The sequence below is a fragment of the Melospiza melodia genome, chromosome 1, assembly GCF_035770615.1.
Source record: "Melospiza melodia melodia isolate bMelMel2 chromosome 1, bMelMel2.pri, whole genome shotgun sequence".
Lineage (NCBI taxonomy): Eukaryota > Metazoa > Chordata > Aves > Passeriformes > Passerellidae > Melospiza > Melospiza melodia.
This window is the reverse complement of record NC_086194.1, coordinates 102,248,315-102,266,902: the sequence shown is the minus strand read 5'-3', so window position 1 is coordinate 102,266,902 and position 18,588 is coordinate 102,248,315. Positions and strand designations below refer to the sequence as shown.

Genomic DNA, 18,588 nt, shown 5'->3' with positions numbered 1-18,588 from the left:
TAACAGCAGAGTGTTTAGAAGTCAATAAATGTTGTTAATGATTTCTATGCCTGATAGCTAAAATTGCAATTTTAGCTTCTTAACAGAGTCAGGAGGCTGCAAAGAACTCAGAAAGGCATCAGATAAAGAAAAAAGCCCCCTACTGCTCAGTCAATACCCACTCTGAAATTACAAAAGCAGAAAGACAAGCCATTTTCTGAAGACAGCCCAGGTGTTAATCATACAAGGAAATAGCTCAAGGCATAACTTGCTCTTTTCTCCCTCATCGTTTTTCTTTTTTAAATAAAAGCTTGTTTTTCTCACAGCAGTGTTTACACACAGCAAAGGCAGTGAGTTCTTACAACATCTCACATTTCAAATGTCGTTCAAGCTGTTTGTCAATCTGTCCTAAAATGTCATATTATAAAGAACTAGCCACATTTTCTACTTCTCATGCAAGTCTCCAGTTGTCACCTAAACAAGACAGAGAACTTTCTTCCCCTCATCTAAAGCATCTTTGTCTAAAATTAGTGCAAAAACTCACAACAATATGGGAATAATTTATTTCTGTGAAGCTTACATCCTTCTTATAAAAAGAGATGAACCATCTAAGCCACAGATGTAGTTGTTCAGAGAGATGAATCAAAAATGCTTTGCCTGCACAGGGTGCATTTACTGAGAAGCACAGAAGCTGAGGGGGAAGAGGAGTCCATGAATAAGCTCAGCCTTCAGAAGTCTTCTTTCCTCTAGCCCCCATCTAGGCCAGCACAACTGCTGTAGTTGAAATAAGCATTAAAATAGTCATTTTCAGGGAAGGGGCAGAAGGTGCTGTTGCCTTTTTTTTTTTTCTAAATCTTAGAACATAGAAGAAATTTGAGAAATTTTGGTATCTCCAGTCTTTATTTTTATAAAATTCTGGTTATCTTAAATGTGTTTCTCAACTGTTCATGTTGCTGTTCGCACTAACACTAGAACAGCAAGGCAATTTTTTCTTAATCAGAGTATTAAAATCTTATTAGTGCTCAATTTTTAAAATTATTTTTAAAATAAGTTCACTGAACTTGGATATAATTGACCTATTTACCCATGCAGCACCTTACACTGAAGCAGACTGAACTCCTTTACAAAAGGTTTCACAGGCTTGTACATATTAGTTTCTCCCTTAGACAGGAGAAAGGCATTACATGCCCATATTTTCCTTAATCTGTTATTTATGTGCCTTTATAATAGGTGTCATGCTAAGACAATAACTACAACTTCATTAGATCTCATGACACAGCATTCAGCTTTCCCAAAATTCATCCTGTACTGAATACTTTCTTAGAAGGCTCATTTTGGTGCTTGCACTTACCCACATACATCAATTTCACTTGGAAAGTAAACCAGATCCACAGAACTCATTTCTGCTTCCAGCTAATGCACCAACTTTCAGTGTGGCTGCTGCCCTTGCAACTCTGTTCACTTTCATGGCTGCAACACTTGCTCCTCCAAGATGCAAATAAGAAGCAGAGATCCTTGTGACACTACACCACACTACAGAACCATTGATGCCAGGTTTATATTGGAGGGCAAAAGCTTACTTTTCTTCCTTGTTTGTTTTTATGGGTTTTTTTTAACTTATTGTTCCTACAATAGCAAAGATTTATAATTAAAAAAGCAAACTTGCTTAGGCCACTGAGCACTTCCATTTCCACAAAGACATGATGCATTTGCAATCACTTAAAATTACCTTTATTAAACACTTTATCTGTGTGGGTGTTTTCCTTGTCAGCCTTTTTAAAACACAAGTATTGCTCAATCTTATCACTGTTTTGAAGCCTGCCAGTAGTCTACTATGGCAAATAAACAGAATAAGCTTCTGCTACGAATCTTTGGAGAAATCACACTTCCATCTTACCCACTGTACTCATTGTGTCCCCTTTAGTACACATGAATGGCTTTCTCTTCACTCTAGTCATGAATATTACACCTAAAAATCCAGCCTCTCCACCCCAGCATTACCTAAACTCTTACATGTGAAAGTAATGAAAATATCAGACATCATCTAAATTAAAAATGAATAATTTCTTTTATCACCCAAGAAACTGTTGGAATACTCACAAGTATTCAATATGACAAGGAATTGCTGTTAAAAAAAACTGTGACCAAAGCAATAAAGATCTGCAGATGAATCTGAAAATGTGAAGCAGCAGTCTCTCACTTTACAGATCATGTTAAAAAGTCAAAAGTCTATTTATAACCTCCAAACCATTAAGTAATACTCTCTGAATAAAAATATATGATCACATATAGTTAAAATATAAAAAATAAAGGAAACCATCTTTTTCCTAGGTGTTTGTCCTCTAGGAGGATATTTACATACACACAGAGTTCTGTCGTCTCTCTCCCACACCCTGCCCACACACATAGTCATCTATAGAGAGAGTGAGAAACATATGCTCTTGTTTCCCTATCTGAAAACAAACACAAAAACTAACACCTGTACTCAGTAATTATGTCATAAGAAAATTCTTATTTCTACAAATCATTCCAGTGGGTTTTAAAGAAACCTGCTGCCCACAGTTATTAAAAATCCTGTGTCCTTCTATTGCTCCAGAAACAGGAAGAAGGGGGTAGAATAAATGGAAAGAAAAGGTCAGTACAGACTTTCCCCATATGACACTCATCAGAACCTACTGTAATTTGCATAAATATTCAAGTAATTAATCAAACCATAATACCCGAGCTCTGTTTCTCCTCAAGCTTTACATTCCCCTAATGCACGGATAGAACTTTCCTTCAAGCCTATTTGGCCAAACTCTACTGGAATGCTACAAGCAAAAGAGAATAATGTGAAATAAATCACACTCAAACCTGCCAGCTGGCTGTGTGTTTATATGTATTATCAGAAATAAGTCAGGATCTACTAATACTCCCAGCTGAAGTCAGCTGGCATTGTGCCACTGACTTCCATTCACGCAGAACCATGACACTAAACATCTCTGGCTAAGGCTTTGTTTTAATTCCTACGAAACACGTCTCACATTTTGATGCCATATAAAGAACCACAGTAATAACAGCAAGGTAGCCTTGCATAACACCATAAAATGTTTAAAATAAGAATGTTGAGACCTGCTTGAATAACAGAGGGTGCTGAATACAATTTAGTGCATGTGACCACCTGCAGTACTATATCCAGGATACAATGCTAAATTTAGATTTCTGGATTAATGCCCACTGCAGGATATGCTATTTTTACTAAGTTCTGACATGTCTGTCCAATGGCACCTCTCCATTTCTGAAGTGGTACTGAAAGGCTATTAAAGCTTCAAGTTACCACTTGGCTCAAAACTGAAAATTATGAGTACTTTCACTATACTGTTCTTCACATTCTGATTGACTTTACACAATAGAATGTACAAATAAAAGCAAAACAAACACCTAAAAGCAGTATAAGTAAAAAGGGCCCCCTCCCCCAGAACCCTCTCATCAAAACACAAACTAATAGTATTTTTTATATATTAATGCAATTTTCATTTCAATACATGGAAAAGATACAGAAGCAGCCTTTTCCTTCTAGGCAGACTCTTACACATGTCAAAATAGAACCAAAAATGTGACAAAAAACCCCATGCTGATACATGTATCCCTGTATTTCACATAATAACATGGATTTTGGGGGCCACCACTTATCAAGTTTCAATTTAGACCTGTAAGCCACAAAAGTACATTGAAAAAAAAAAACAGCTTTACATATGGTGGGAGCTTTTTTGGTTTTTTGTTTTTTTTTTTTTTTTTTTTTTTTTAACACATGAATATACAGAGTTTTCCCAAGGAGGTATTTTTAGCAAGGTTATTGGGTTAGCAAGTTTGGAATGAGCTTTAGCAGTTTAAGATTTGTATCTTTCTACTCACATATGCTTCTTCCCTCTCCTGCCATTTTTCAACAGGTAGAGTTCTGAGAGAGATCTTCCATTATGACAAATTTAATACATATTTAATAATACAGACTTAAATATGGGCATGGTATTTGGCATGCATCCTGAAGCAAACCATGAGACATGTCTGCCACTTTCCAGTGAGGACAACTCAGCAGTCAGGGAGAAATGTCAGCCAGAAACTGTTACATGAAGCACAAAACCCCCTGAGAATGAAAAGGTCTTTATTTATTAAATCAAATGCAAATCTTTCATTCTAATACTTTGGATCTGTTTTTGTGGATTTTCTCAGGTATACTTAATTAAACCCACTCATCATCACCAACTTTGCTCAAAAGAGCAATTAATGAATATGGCACAGCTTAGCCCTGGAGGAGTCTCTGACATTTGTTTGTAGTGAAGACTGTTCATTAATTGCTCCCCTCATTCTAAATCTCTAAATGGTATTTTTGACACAGTACTACAAGTCATTGTGACTTATTTCTCGAACTAGCAACATCTGCACTATGTTAGGTTAATAAAACTACCTTTGAAAGGTTTTCAAGAAGATATTTAAAGACACGGGGGGGAAAAGGAAAGTCTGGATGTGCTGACAGTGGAATAAAGAAGCTGTATAGAATTTGTTATTATTATCTCAGAGTATACTTTGTATTACAGATAATTTAAGCAAATATTTTGTGTTCCATCTTCTCCACAATAAATAGAACTCAGGCAGAAGTCCACCATGATTTTCCAACCTATTTCAACTGCGTTCTCACACCAAACTAAGTATTAATACTTCATAAGTCTTCTGATGATCATAAGCTCTCAGGCAAATGAAAATATTGGCTTTTTGACTGCTTTGGTAAAAAATACTACATTTTTATTTTTCCAGAAATAAAAGGTGGAGAGTAAAAAGTCTGGGTTATGAAGCAGCCACACTAATCCAAATACCTCTGTCCAAGATATATAAAACAAAGTTGTTATCATTTCACACTGAGTGTATGCTTTAATTTATGCAATGGTTTTGCTGATCTCTTGTGGGTACCACAAACCAGGATGCATTTTATACGTTTGAAAAATTAATTTGTTTATTTCCATAACACATGCATAGGATCATATCATCCACATTAGACTTCTACTGGAAAGCAGATAATAATTCACAAAAGAAACACAAAGCAAATTAAAAAAAAAGGTGCATGGAAGTTCATACCTGCAGAACAGCTGAAAGCCCTGTAGATCCACAGACCTTCAACATGCAAAGGAGAACACTGTCCACAGCCCTCAGAGCTGGTGACATTACTTCAATTAGCCTGACCCAGTTTTCCAACTTGGAATTTGGTTTCTGTAGTTCCTATTATACAGCAACTCCTCCTGCCTGGGAATTATTGACATTAACACAGCCATGAGGCTTCAAGCAGCTATGTGTGTGAGAAACTCTGTGTTAGCATTCAATAGCTAACTGTGTACCTCTAAGCACTTAAGAAAAGCAGTGCAGCAGCTGTGGAAATGGTTAGCTGGCACCTTGGTTTTTGATCCAGTCCAAAAGGAGTGTGATGCTGGAGCAGTCAGGGTGAGAATAAGAGGGTAACACTGTGCCCCCAGTGGGCTGCCAGGTGTGTAGTGCTGGAGAGAAGGGAGAAAGGCTTTCACAATTTTGCAGCTGCCCATCTACTAGCTCCCACCACATTGCCCTCCTATGCCACACAGGCTCTGGTTTCCTCTGAAGCCCTCTATTCCCACTCACCCAAAACATCCTATCCCACCTGTTATTTCTACCAGCTGTTTCTCCCCTCTTGCCCACCACCTACATCATTATCTTTGCTCCTTGAAAAACCCCCACCCACCTACACACCAGCAGCTGCCCTTCTCTGTCCTGAGCTTCAGGACACAAATCAGCAGGAAAAATCCTGACAGCTCTGTGAGTGCCAGCAGCTCCTGCCAGCCCAAGCCCCCTGCTTGCTCAGAGTTCAGTATTGACAGCAATACACGCAGCCTGGGCTATGGGAATGCAGGAAAGGTGACCTGCATGTCTTGCATGTGATAGCACTAACAGGACATTTGGCAACCTCCTGATGGCAACCTTCAGCTTGCTCACAGACACAATTTCCCCTGCTGGGACACCATCTTGGCTGACTCACTGCAGAGTGAAAGCAGAGAAGAGCAATTCCACCTAGTTACAAAATTCACAAGACGTTCTTACCACTGATGGATTAGGCAGAGAGCAATCAGCTAACAACACCAGAACTTCTAGAGAACTATTTGTTCATTAATACATTTACACACATTTAACCCAAAGCAGAATGCTGGAGTGCCCCAGCCTGCCTTATGCCTTGGGCATTGTCCTGCACAGGACAGATCGAGATCTACAAGAACTGAGCCAAATTACTAAACAGTAAAGCAAGGGATATTCTGATTTGGCTTGGCCTTAAAATGTACACACAGCAAAAAGGAACTCAACAGAGCATAAGAGCTCATTTTATTAGCATTGCTAATCTAAAACGAAGATAACAAAGAGTGTAGAACTTTTATTTCCAATTTTTTTTTAATGAAGTAGAGCTAAATGTCAACCCTCAATATTCCACCCCTCTTCATTAACATTAAGCAACCTAACGTTTAATTAAGAGCCCTACAAAAGCAACATATTACAGCACATTATCTTAATTACCATACTAGGACCTACTGATGCCACTTTCAGAACTGCAGCTGCAATTTGAGGCAGCAGAACCTGAAGAATTTAGAAATTAAAACATAACAACTGCACTTCAATCTTACAGAACACAGACACTTAATCACTGCCAGTAGTAAGAGCATGGCAAGATATACCATCAAATCAGAGGCAAACTGTGGAGAAACATTTGCACTGATAAAATGTTCATCAGCTTTCAGAAAAGTATATATGTACATTAGCGTAGTCCAATTAGCTTGTCCATGTTTCTGGTTCATCTAAATTAACCTAACTTCATCATTTACAAAAATTCTTCTGATTCAATTATATTTTCTGAATCCAGTTAAATCATTTAATCACATCTGCCTTTAAAAGATCCCACTAATAATGAAAGATTAATTCAAACGGTATTTCTTTTATTAACTTTTTTCATTCTCCAGCAAACGTTGCTGCATTTATCCCTGCAGTCCAGCTTGCTAGAATAAAGTTAAGAAGCTTATGAATTTTGGATATTACACAATCAATATTTGATACCAATATTTCTTTGTTCTTCAAAGTGATGAGCTCTTCAGAGCTCAAAATAGAACTATCAACTATCAGAACAGTGTCCTGATCTCTGTTTCAATTCACTTTGTCTTCAGAACAAGCTTGCACACTAACCACTGGATTGAAGCTAATAAGTTCTTCCCAGCAGAAAGGCCTCTCTCTCCTTCCACTATTACTTTGTGGGATACTACAGCACCAATCTGACAATACAAATGAAGAGATTATTATCTATTATCTAGCCTGTGCCACTGCTTGACAAATTAGTATAGACTGCAAAACTGAGGTGAATTCATGTGTGTAGAGAGGGGAAAGCAAGCACCCCTGCAAATATGTGGAAGAACTGTAAGGTGAGGTTAATTTTGACCATTCATAGAGTAAACCAGGAAGCATTTATAGATGCTGTTTGCAAGGAGTTCTTTAGAAAATTACATGTGTCACACATTTTACTATTAATATGAATCTTTTAAAATACACATAAGTTTTACTGTAAGGAGGGAACATTACTATGAACCAGTTATCTACCTAGAATAATTTTGGTCACTGAGCCCCATCCAACAATTTCTACACAGCAATTATTGCTCAAATAAGTTCTGTCTAGCACATTGTTCATTTAATTCATATAGATTTGTCACACATTACTAAAGTAACTATCAACACTATAGTTTTACTTCAGATATGTGTTATACTTCATTTTCCCTTGATGGGTCAGAACCTTGAATGAATGGAACATGTGACCTACAGGTTACAGGCAGCTGCCTGTAACAGAAATGCCAGAGGGGGGCAATTAGCTTGTGTCTCCAGCTTGCTTTATGCCACGCTAAGTACGACATCAGAATCACTGAATCATGGAATGATTAGGTTTGGAAGGGGACCTTAAAGATCATGGAATCATTAAGACTGGAAAAAACCTCTAGGGTCATTTATTCCAACCTTTGGAACACCCAACCAACCTCCTGATGGAGCCTTTGATGGAACACCTCCTTGTCCGCTAAACACAGCACTAAGTGCCACATCCAGTCCCATCGTGAGCACTCAGAAACTGCAACTCTACCACTTCCCTGGACAGCCCATTCCAATGCTTAACCACCCTTTCAGTGAAAAAATTCTTCCTGATGTCTGACCTGAATCTCCTCTGGCCCATCTTGAGGCCATTTCCTCTTGTCCTGTTGCTCGTTGCCTGGGACAAAAGGCCAACCTCTACCTTGCTACAGCCTCCTTCCAGATAGATCATCTAGTCCCAAACCACCTGCCATGACCAGAGAACCTTCCACAAGACCAGGTTACTCAGAGCCTCATCCAGACTGGTCCTGAACACCTCCAGAGACTGAGAGTTCACAACTTCTCAGGGCAATCTGCTCCAGTGCCTCACCACCCTCACTCACAGCAGAGAATTTCTTCCTAATAGCTAATCTAAATCTACCCTCCTTTAGCTTAAGGCCATTCCCTCTTGTTCAGTCACTACATGTCCTTGCAAAGAGTCCCACTTCAGCTTTCTTGAAGGCCCCTTCTAGGTATTGTGAGGTGCCACAAGGTCTCCCCAGAGCCCTCTCTTCTCCAGGCTGAACAGCTCTCTCTTAGTCAGTCCTCACAAGAGAGGTGCTCCAGCTCTGCTCTCCTCTGGACTCATTCCAACAGGTCTGGAAACATTAGAAACTTGGCAAGAGTTAGCAGTAAATCTTTCAGGACTTACTGAAATAGAGCTTTGAGTAAAGAAGGTTTAAAGAAAACATAGTTCACAGATGATATTTAAATACAGAGTCTACAAAATCTTCTCTATAGGACTGCAAGTGTGAAAACACTACTGCCAGAAGTACGAGAACTACCATTTCAATGATTCTGAATATTGACTTGCATCCTTCACTTCCCATGCTGAGCTACAGTTGAATGCACTGGGAGTGATCTTGCCAGACAAAAGTGATTCCATCCATAGATGCCCTGGGGCAAGAATGCTATTCTTCCATTCACTTTTGAACACCTGGGTATATCCCCTAGAAAAACTGGATTATGGAAAATTGATGCAACAACTTTCTCTGTAGATGAGTTCCTGGGATCAACATGCAAGTGTCGTCCAGAAAAATTTGATTCATTACCCAATGTGCAACAAGCCAATAATTACACACTCAGGGGAGATATTGCTTATTTATTTCAGAGTTGCACAAGCCTGGGTGCTCAGTGATACTACTCAAATCAAGCATGCCAACCATCAAAACTTTTTACTATTTATATATCTTAGCAAACAAAGGAATTAGTGTTAATTGGCTACCAGTTACATAGTTCTCTTATTAATGAGTATTCTATCAGTAAATTATTCTCTTGCTTCCCATGCTAATTAGACCCATACTCAGTGCTTCTCTTCTCTTGAGTCTGGTTTTCTTGGGTCAGCAGTCTGTGAGTTGGTGGCCACAATCTGCCCCTGCCAGAATTACCCTTTACCCAGACAGAGCTGAATTCTGCCCCTACCAGAATTACCCTTTACCCAGACAGAGCTGATTTCAGCACAGTTGCTTTGTTAGTTTCTTCATTGTCTTGGGAGTTCTGCCAGATGTCTTCATGGCCCTTAAATTCTGCATTCTGTGTGTTCACTATCAGTGGTACATCCTTCTTCCCAAGCTTTGTTAACCTCCCCCTAGGTCTGAGATCACTGCAGCATATCCAGCCCTAAACCTTAACAAGGCAATTCCACCAACAAGTAATTTGTTCTTCTAACAACTGGACATCACTTAGAGTTTGCCAGTTAGCTGCTCTCTGTTTCATGGATTACATTACCCTTCTTGTTGATTAGGCTGAAAACTACAGAAAGATAAAACATCAATGAACATTCCTTAAGAAAATTTTACATATTCCACATGTTGCAACATAACGACTACAGTTATAAGCCCAAATGCTGTTTAAATGGTGAATCTTGGGAACTACTGTGGCAAAAAGGAGCCAAATAAAACATTTCAGAAGAAGAAACCACTAGTTTGTATACCCTTTACCATTGCTAAAGCTGAAGAAATTATCTTCTGCTCCTCACTTTCTCCCTAGTCACCTGCCTGGCAGAGCAATTCCAAACTCATTTCAGTCACAATATGACACATAAATCTGAAAAATATAATACTAAGCCTTGTTAACTCAATCCTTCCCATTCAGTCACAAAAGTAAGGTTCCTATGAGCATTCCAGTTCACACAACCCTAAGTGATTTTAGGGCAAGTATGACAATTATGAAAGTAAAACCAGATGCTACTACTAAGCCAAAGGTTGTGGTTTTTTTCTCTTCTTAATGTTTTGGGATGAAAGATGGCATTAAAGTACCTAAAAGGCAACATGAATAATATTCAGAAACAGACATTTTTTTCAAAGACTGATCATTCCAATTATCAACTATCTATAGATATTAATACAAACACAGAAACTCTATTCTCCAAATGAAGATTGATTCATAGAAAATAAGTTTTTTTTGTGGAAGCAAGAACATTCAACACGTGCAAAATTTCTTTTAATGCTTAGAAAGTTTCAGTCCCCAAATACTCAAGAAGGAGACAAGTTACCCAGACATCATAAAGCAACACTTTTCACAATGTAGAAAAGGACAAGAGAAGACAAGCAACCAACTCAGCAAGAAGCGAACTAAAGCTGCAAGTTAAAACCAGAAATCTCTAGATTCTCAGGTTTCATCTGTAATCAGGTTCTCTAGACTAGATCTACAGTTACAGACAAGTCTTTGAAAGTGTCACTGTGTGCACAGAGCTGGGAACAGGTCTGGTGTCAACTGCTCCACTTACTGCATGCCACTTCCAAAATTTTCAGTGTTTGCACTGTCAGAAATTTGAGGCTTATAAAAAAGATCGAGGTTGATGAGAGTACCAGGAAAAAAAAAAAGCAAACCTCTTGTTCAAACAACTTTTTTACGGGACATGCTAAATCCCAAAAAAACAAACTAACACATGCAATTATAAATCAGGTCTAGTTTATACAGAATTCACAGTAAATCTGAAAGGTAAGTTAAGCACATGAATTGTTCCTCACAAACAAATGGAGTTTCCTACATTTCCAGTTAAACAAGACTTATATTTCCTCTTATTAAAATATTAGTGATATGCCTCCACAGCAAACTAGTTCTTTTTTTAGCCTTTTGGTAAAAAAACAATTACAACACAGCAGCTCTACAAGTGAAGCTGAAGGACAAGCTTTGTCAACAACCATCCTATAAAAAGGCCTATGTGTCCTTTTCCCAAGAGGCAGAGAACCATTGCCAGCAATGAGTTCACAGGGGCACTCTAAGAAAAATAACATGCTTGCTCAAGTTATTTTAAGAGCACTTTATAATTGTGAGTTTGAGAGCAAAATATAAAGGCTCAAGTTAAATATCAGAATTAAGTGTTTACCTCTAGTTCAAGATTATTTTTCTTCAAAATTCAATACTGATCTCATTGGCCTTCAGATTAAATAAATTTGCAAAACAATCTCTCCTGACAATGATAGATAAGTGAGCAAAAATGGAATGTTCTAATCAAACCTACTTGCAAACTTGCTTAAAGAAAGACTACTGGAGGAAAAAATTAAGTTCCCCCACCCAGACCATTAATTTAATGTAAAACAATAGACAACAATGCCAAAAAGAACAGTAATTCAGCTCTAGAGCCCAGATCTCTTTTTGCTATTGTTGATGGTTGCACTTTTTTTTTTTGTAACCAGCCATTAAAGGATGATGCCCAGGCTCCACTGGGTTGCCTTCTATATTAAAGATTCAGCTAATGCATAGGCAAAGACTCTGACACTATGCGCTTAGGAAAGCAACAGAAGATAAACTGGAAAATCCAGCAACTTTCTTGGACAATTCAAGAAAGTCTGTAAACTCTGACCAAGACTTATAACAGAATTACATCAGTTAGACAAGTCTCCAGAGGCCAGGGCAGCAGCATTTTCAGACTTGTACCCATGTGCACCAAGAGAAGTTTTTCTTCCCACAAACACCAACTTCACCTCTTGTGTGTCTCTAGAACTGTACACATGAACTCATGCTCCTGGCACATAAATGTAGAAGGGTTTTGAGGCTTTCTACTATCAATTCCAACAGCATGCATCAGAACCTATTACCATTTTTCAGTAGAATAAGGTCTGGCAGACAAGCTCTGGAAGACTGAACTTCAGTATTTAACAGGTTATTACCCTGCATTTCCCCACTCCTGACACACTCAAGGGCAGTGCAACGAGGCGTTGCTGCTCAGGTACCTCGCTCCTCAGGGGGCGAGTTTAGCCTGCTGCTGAAGACAGGCATGCGGCTGTGCCTCAGTCCATTGGCAGCCTCCACAAGAGAGCTTGCTGCCTGTTATACAGCTGACATTAAAAAAAGCTGTCTGGATACACTCTAAAACACCAAGGCAAAATCCTCCACATGTCATTGGTACTAGAATTTTATTCTGCACACACAATCCTCTTCTCCTTCCTCACCTGACAATAGTGACTGCACACCTGCAGTTACACTGAGACCAGAGCCTGTGGGGCCTTACTGGGATTGGTGGCCATGGGTACTTCAAAGGCAAAGCATTAAGAGGATCAGTTCCCCAATACTGTTTACACTCTGGTTCCACATAAATAGCTACACTGGCACAACTAAAAGGACCCAGCAGGCAAAGGCCTGACACAGTCCCAGAATTTCCAAGGAGGACAAGAAACTACAACAGCACTCTCTGATGGCACAGCATCCTCCATCTATATCTGCCTGCCTTCAGGAATCACGGCTTACCATGGTGCTCAGGTCACAAAGAGAAGTTGTCAACAGTGGACAGGAATTAAGGGGGTTCTCTGGTTGGGTTTTTCTGAAGTATTTTATCAAGTGAGAGCTAGGACATGGAATTACAGGGTCATAAAATGAGCACAACAGACAACAACAGTACCAACATCATATTTAGCAACTTCCTCATCAGAGCTACTGATGAGGATCAGAATCAGCAGGCTCTTGGCTGCCCCAGGCTGATAAACCTTGAAGAGGACTATCAGAAAACTATCCAAAGCTGAAATCCCATCTTTTGGCTAAGCTAGGAGTCCCATTCTGCAGCACTGGGTAATGTAACGCCTGACACTAGTAACAATTTTGTGTACATACTGTCTCCTAGATATTTCAGTATCATTGCTTAGGTTTAAAAAGCAACAAGGAAAAGCATGTACTGGAGCATGAGAAGGAGCTAAAATTTGGATTACACACACACAGTTTATACGACAAAAACTATGAAAACAACCATATATTGCTATTGCAAGCTCAGAACGAGAAAGTAAGCAAGACCATCAAGAGAAGAGACCATCAGCAACTGAACTCATGTTAGTTAATGTAACAGCCCAATGACCGTGGATAATTTCTTTCCAGTCTTCAGTTTTGACTACGACTCAGTAAAGAAAGCCTAAAACTCTGACAGACATTGAGAGAAACAAAGCAACAGACATAACCTATCTTCCTATGGCAAGGCCAGGAGTTTTTCCTCAAGTACTTGGCAATTTCACTATCAGACAAGGTCAAAAGAAATTGTTTCCTCCCATGCATTTTGTCCCACAAGAAGGTCATTTCAGCCATGCTCCCAGGGAGCCGTTCAAAACATTTGCCAATGCAAATGTTTGTAGGTTTCCAGTGAAAGCAGGTCACTAAAGTGACACAGTAAAAAAATATATATAAAGAGGGAAATAAAAAGGCAACAGGAATTTCTGAAGAGACTGTATGCTGAAGAAGACACAGTGGAGAACAACTGCCCAATAACTTTTAAAACTACAAACAAATATTTATTCTCATGCCTTTGTCTGTAGCATTCACCACTAACAGAAATGACTGATTCAGCAGTAAGATTACTTGGGTCAGAATAACAGGGCCCCAAATTATTAAAATATTCTCTCCCTAGCTACAAAGGCCTTATAGTTATCTTTATTTTAAATATTCCTGATTCCCAGTTAAACCTAAGTCTAACAAGAAAGCACATTTCAACCGCATTCTCAGTTTCCAGATAGACTAGCAATTCAGAGAAGGACAACAGCACAAAAGACAGCAGCTCAGTTTTGAAATTTAGAGAGCGGTGGGGAAAAGAAGTGGGAAAATCAACACAATTCACAGTACAGCTCATTTCTTCAGCCCACCCAATTCACATTATAAGCCAGTCCTGCAGACATCACATGTGCTCTAATTTCTTCATCACACATATTTAGTAATGCCTAAGAACATATCCCAGTATTACAGAGAGGGAGGAAAGTAAAAGGTTAATTTCAGTATTTTCAAAGTTATAATTTCCCTGAGCTTCTCCTAAACTAAACAAATACTGCAAAATGGATGCATGTTGCTATTCATCTAGCAAGGGATTAAAAAATCAGAATATTATATGCCAAAGATTCAGAGCTGCTCAATCAACATCCCCTAAATGAAACTAATCTCCACTACTGAGGTTGGTAACCATGAAAAGATTGACAAGTTCTGCCAGAAATTAAGATCCAACAATTCTAAGGTATACTGGAGCTCAAGGCCAGATCCTGATTTTAAAAAGAAAAATGTAAAAGGATTGAAAAGCTGTATTATATGGCTATCATGCAAGAAATTTCATAACAGATAAGCTAATTGAAGATAAGTCTGGAAATAGTAGCACAGCTAACATGCTACACAGCATTTAAACTTTCTGAACGAGTCATTCAAATTCTTGGCAAAGAAAGGGTAATATCTGAAAAGATAAGTTTCAACAGTTGAGTTAAACTGAAGAGTTTCATTGCAAGGCCTCAGTGCAGACTAAGTATCAACCCCAGTCTCCTGCTACTATCATTGACAAACATCAGCTTTTCTGTGAGTTGCCTGATTTTCTAATATACACTGGGACACCAGGAAATTTCTTCCAAAATCAATCTCCCCAAACAGAGATTAATTTTATTAATATATTTATTATGTAGAGCTGATACTAGACAGCAGACAACTGGACTGCATCAAAGTATCTGTGGAAAAACACAAATTTGAGAATAGATGCATGATCAAATCCACTAAAAGACAAAATATTTGAGTGCTTCATACTTTGGAATATACATTCCAGCAAAAAATCAAGAGGACGTTAATTAGACTGCAGTTTGGGGATCATTAACTTGCTTTACATTTGCTACCTTCCTGACAAATGTTAAGCAAATGTGCTATAGTTAGATGCAAACTGGTAAATTTCCTAAATAAATCATAGGACATATTTATGGAGAAAACTAAAATAAAAGACTCATAAAAAAAAAAAAAAAAAAACTTTTTTTTTTAACAATTTGCCGTTTTAGCAACAACAGATTTAGCAGCAAGCCGTACCTGAAGTGCACAGCTCGGGCCGTGGCATTCCCCAGGTGTCTGTGAGATCTGCAGATAGCAGAGTGCCACCTGCCTTTCACGGGTCACAGCTGCAATGCTGCAGCCTGGAAATTAAACCCACCCTAGCGCCAGTAGTTGGCAAACACACCTCAGAAGGGTCAGTTTGAAAAACGTTTATAGTGTTTGACAAATCAGAATGAAAAAAAAAAAAAATTAAAAAAAATTAAAAAAAAAAAACAAAACAAAACAAAAAAAAACAAACAAACAAAAAAAAAAAAAAAACAAAAAAAAAAAAAAAAACAAGAACACGTTCTTTGGAAGCAGCTCCAGCTTTGCAAAACACGTTAGGACAGAACCAACACAGAGGCTGTAACTTAACACTGTTTCCCAATCGGAATGCATGCACATGCCAGAGAGGATAAAAGGATGATAATAAAGAGAAACAGACTGATTAACAATAATTTGGAGAACTCTGCATTGACAAGAATACCCATTAAACATTTCCATAAAATGATTTTATAGAAAAGGAGATGCTCCTCAGTGCTGCTTTCTATAATTATGGCCATAGCAATAGCAATTCATCTCAGGAGCCATAGTAACTTCAGAACACACATTACCAAATGCCAAGAGCATATCAAAATTTTAAAAACCAGATGTTAAATCTAAAGCTAAATCGTATTTCACTGCTATTCAGAAGTCCATCATCACAACATACTAACCAATTACTAGATTCTGCTTTACATGAAGTAGCAGAGTATCAGATTTCACACACCCTCCTCCCCACTATCAACAGATAGTACTGGTAGTACACACCTACTATTAACTGATAGCAGTATCAGCAATCCACTTACGTGTCCCACAGCACAGAAATCAGACCCAGCCAGCACTGCTGATAAAGCTGCTGCAGACCAGAGGGCAGAAACGGGTCTCTCTGCTCCTGCTCACCCCAGGAGCTCAGCTGCTCCCTTGGCTGAATTCCTGCATGCAACCTCTAACACGAAAGCCAAAAATTGCAGGAGAACTATGTTGTATTTCTGCAGTTCACAGATTGTAGTGTACAGCTACCCCCTGAAAAGTAATGAACTTCATTCATTGAAAATCCTGTATTTGTACAACAAGACTGTATCAACAGAAGTCAGAATCCACGTGGTTTCACTAAGTAGCTGGGGAAAAGAGAGTGAAAAACAAACGACCACACAACTCTTTCTTCTGAAAACAGCAGCAATACAGTTACCACCCTCTGTATCTCTGCCCAGCAGGAAATGAGTACAACAAACCTACTACAACCATGTTTATGGATCATTACAAAGTGCACAGGCACTCCTACTACCTGTAAGTATTTTATGAAAACAGCACTAGTTAAAGATTAAAAGAAATGAGACACTTCAGATATTAATGCCTTCAGCTTTGTCAACCAAAACAAATGTGTAACAATATCCCAAGGAATAAGCAGTACAACTCAGAAGCCAGTGTTTACACTACTTAGTTCAAAAGAACCTCTCAAACAGAGAAGTAAACTGCCACATGCCAGAGCAAAACCTTAGCTCTCAGCAGGAGTCCTCACAGCTGTTCAGCATTAAAATGAGAAAATGAGGTGAATTCATTAGTAAATGTAATAAAGTTATATTATTGGTACCTGCTGGAGAGGAAGGTGGGAACACAGCACAAAATCCAGAAATTTACCAACATCTTTCACTCTACTAAGCAAAGTAGCCAAGGCCATACCTCAGCCTTTCATGGCAGCAATACACTTTTGATTGACTATGTGTTACATATTTGACAGCAGCAAGCTCAACAATTCTAAGTCAAACTTTACTGAACTCAGTCAGCCTTCTATAACAACCAGGAGATGTTCAAACTTCTAGAAATAAGATTTGAGTGCAATTTCCACTATGAAAAAAAATCTACTCTACATCGCTCTAGCTGGGCTAGCACCACCTCAGGCTGTTACACCAAAATTCAAACCAAGAGTGGTTAGTCAGCTTTCAGAGAGTAAGACCTTCAGATGCACTACCTTAGGGCTCCCTTCACACGGCTGCGCGTTCCTGCATGCACAGACCTCTCCTGCCAACAGTCCGGTTTGCTGGAGGAGCAGATACACTGACAGCTCCCCCACTCCAGCTGCCTCCCAGGAGTAATCCCGGGCAGATTACCGCTGTGTCAATCTACAATGCAGACTCAGCATCTGGACTGATACAAAAAACCCCAATAGTTGTCATTAATTTGGTAAGCAGTCCTCACAGAACAATATACGTGTACAATTGGCTGAGGTGTTTCCATCTGCATCGTCGCGGAACGGTAAACTCTAACACCCCAGTTCAGAAAGTGCCAAAATACAGTCACGCCACAAACCGAAGACAGTGCAGTTAAATAAAACAGCGAGATTAAAAGCACATCGGGGTTTCAACCGCACTACACGAACATCCCACTGAAGACCCACGTTACTCAGACAACTGACGGTGTCACGCCACTTCTTATCTCACTAGAAGATGAGCCTGAGCAAACTTCACTTGCTGAAGTGTGACAAAACCCTCCGAAATGTTCCCCAGCCAGCGGCTGCCTCTCGGCAGCCGGGGCTCAGCGACAGCCACGCACCTCACTCTCCGGGGCGAGACCGCGCTCCCGAGGGCAGGAGCGGCGCGGGGGTCCCGCAGCGCGGAGCGCCCGCGGTCCGGGCTCCGGCCCCTCTGGAGATGCGGCTCCCCGTCCGTCTGTTTTGTCTGGTCCCGAGCGAACAGCTCCGTCTACGGGGAGAACGCCCGCCCGTTCTGAAAGGCTCGGTGGACTTTCGGGGGTGGGGCCGGGCAATGCCCGAGACGGGCTCCGAGCGCCGGCAGCGCTCCCGGCTCCGGAGCCCAGCGGCAGCGGCGCTCCGCCTCGCTGCCGGCTCCCCCTGCCGGCGCCCTGCGCCGCTCCGCCCGGACCCCAGCCCGCCCGGCCTCCGAGCCCCCCGAGGCCCGGCGGACACCGGGGCGCAGCCGGTGGAGGAGCGGGGAGGCGGCCCCGCTCACGGACAGGGCGGCCGGGAACGCGCAATGCCCGCGGCGCTCCCCAAGCGCCGCTGCGGCGGGGAGGGGAGAGGGGCCGGCGGGGTTACCTGGAGGCGCCGAGGGCTGCTCGCCGCGGGCAGGGCACGGCAGGGCGGGCGGGCAGGGGCTCCGCCGCCGCCTCACCGATGCCCGCTGCCGCCTCACGCCGCCATGGCCGCAGCCC

The 18,588-nt window shown here is 40.4% G+C and overlaps 1 protein-coding gene across 3 annotated transcripts in view; it reads right to left on the bottom strand.

Moving 5' to 3' along the window:
* Positions 1-18,521, bottom strand: part of SEMA5A (semaphorin 5A) — a 314,341-nt gene extending 295,820 nt beyond the window's left edge. Inside the window, exon 1 of one of the 3 annotated variants that reach the window (XM_063162897.1) lies at positions 18,473-18,521. The gene's annotated coding sequence lies outside the window, so the exon portion shown is untranslated. Of the gene's footprint in view, positions 1-15,375; positions 15,394-17,970; positions 18,181-18,472 lie in introns of those variants that run through there. The other 2 variants (XM_063162890.1, XM_063162903.1) reach the window with 2 other exon arrangements.
* Between the last annotated feature and the right edge of the window lie 67 nt (positions 18,522-18,588).